The 2,296-nt window shown below is 39.1% G+C and overlaps 1 protein-coding gene across 4 annotated transcripts in view; it reads right to left on the reverse strand.

Moving 5' to 3' along the window:
* Positions 1 to 2,296, reverse strand: part of LOC107754256 (protein argonaute-4-like) — a 14,504-nt gene that overhangs the window by 9,394 nt on the left and 2,814 nt on the right. The gene's annotated exons all lie outside the window — the stretch shown is intronic.

The raw sequence follows: 2,296 nt of genomic DNA on the forward strand, positions 1-2,296 counted from the left end.
GGGGGGGGTTGGAGGATGGATGGCTACTGGGGCCCATCAGAGTGATATGATGTACTCTTTTGTCAAACCGCTGTGTTTGCAGGGGTCTAAGCCCCTCACAGATCCACACGCTCCAGTCAGCAAGCCAAGCGGCAGGAAGAACAATTGGGAGCCTCTATAACCGCTCTCTCATCCCTTCAACATACTGTCTGCCTATGGCTCCCCCTTCTCAATGCCAACAAAGCACTCTGAACTACAGCATGAACACAGCTGGGGTGGAGATGGGGGAAAACCAACATTCATCAAAAACCAAGAGGACTCTATATATAGGCCACTCAGCTGTTACACTTCACACCAAGATGGAGTGTCAGACACGATCGCTAAAAGTTGGCAGCTACTGCCTTCAGTCTGCAATCAGGGTCTCATGGCACTCATTATCGAGCCTGTGCTTTGTGGTATCCTGATGCTTTCAAATGCATTATGAGTAAAGTAATCCATGAACAAAAAAGCACTGGATTGCTTATTTGATCCAGAACATCTAACAACTGCCCGATGGTCTAGTAGTCATTTGAAGTGTGAGGCCATGTTCAAAATGCAATACCATCTTAGCATCTATTGAATACTGTTAAGCATGCACTATATATTATGTACAGGGTTTCTGCAGGTGTTATGAAGGTAAATTTAAGCCTTAAGACCAAGTACAGAACATTTAAAGAATAAATTGCATGAACACAATACATCAACATATTTTCTAAATGTAAATGCCTTTATTAACAATGCTTCAAAGTTTGAAAACACAAACCTCCAACAGATCTCCATTAATTTTTTTTATAATTTTACAAAAAACAAACCTCTGGCTCAGCTCTCAACCACTAGAATATGGAAATAACTTGTAACTTGTAAATAACTGTACCTTCTAATCACACTGCAAAAAAGTTATGTTTTTCCATCAGAAAAATCAACTTGATTCAAAGGGAAAAACAAATTTTTATACCCAATTAACAAATGTTTTTTTCTTGTTTTAAGCATAAACTCAATTTAAGCATAATGACTCATGAATTTAAGACTCTCTACTCATGTAAGACCATTTAAAGCCTGGTTCAGACTACACAATTTTTTTGTCTCAGCTCTCAACCACTAGAATATGGAAATAACTTGTAACTTATAAATAACTGTACCTTCTAAATCACACTGCAAAAAAGTGATGTTTTTCCATCAGAAAAATCAACTTGATTCAAAGGGAAAAACAAATTTTTATACCCAATTAACAAATGTTTTTTTCTTGTTTTAAGCATAAACTCAATTTAAGCATAATGACTCATGAATTTAAGACTCTCTACTCATGTAAGACCATTTAAAGCCTGGTTCAGACTACACAATTTTTTTGTCGGTTACAACAGTCACTGTCAGATTATGCAATTTTGACTCCTAAAATCTTGTCGTGTCATGAACAAGAAACATGTCAGACTACACTTTGCTACCCGACCATTCATCGTTTGCCATCTTTAACGACGTGCGCGCCCGTCATCGATACGGCGGGACTAGACAGAAGGTGCCATGAGCGTAAACAAACAATGGCTAGCAAACAGCGTGTTTTGCTCTGTCTTGTTGTCAGAAAAGCCTAAAAAAGAAAATGACAAACATAATAGGTTTTCCATGATTTTTTGCATATAGAAAATCTGAATATTGTGCAAAGGAACAGTACTATACAACTCTAAACATGACAATTATAAAAAAATTAAGAGGGCTTTAAATGACCGTACCACATTTATTTTTTACTCCGCTGCATCAGGAATATCAACAAGAAGATCCTGTAATTTGGCCATGAAAAAGGAAAATTCCAAACTGTATCCATGCAGAGTCTCTCTGCTGGAGGGCAACAGGCTAAAAGTGTCATGCTGTGAGCTAAATGGCATGATAGGCTTAAACTGAGGGGCAGCTGAAGTAGGTGATGACTCAGTAATAGCATTGAGTCTCATGACACAGGCAGATCACCTGGATTACACAGCGGATGCTAGACATGACAAAGATACGCAGGATCCACGTAAACTGCATACTGAATCACGCCACAGCCACAATCAATAAATCCAGATCTGTTAGAGCAGTGGTTCCCAAACTGGGGTGCACAGACCGACCAGCAGGGGTGCGCGAGAGAATGCTTTTGATGATCTGTGTGCATTTTTTGAAGGGGCACGTGAAAGAGAATTTTACTTGCCCGACCGACCAACTAATCTAATCTTATTAAAACATCGAATTAGGGAAGCACCCAAATTTCGGCGAGAATGATTCTGATTTTATTACACTTGGTGTAAACGGC

This window comes from Sinocyclocheilus rhinocerous, unplaced genomic scaffold, assembly GCF_001515625.1.
Source record: "Sinocyclocheilus rhinocerous isolate Xijiao unplaced genomic scaffold, SAMN03320098_v1.1 scaffold262, whole genome shotgun sequence".
In the NCBI taxonomy this organism is placed as follows: domain Eukaryota; kingdom Metazoa; phylum Chordata; class Actinopteri; order Cypriniformes; family Cyprinidae; genus Sinocyclocheilus; species Sinocyclocheilus rhinocerous.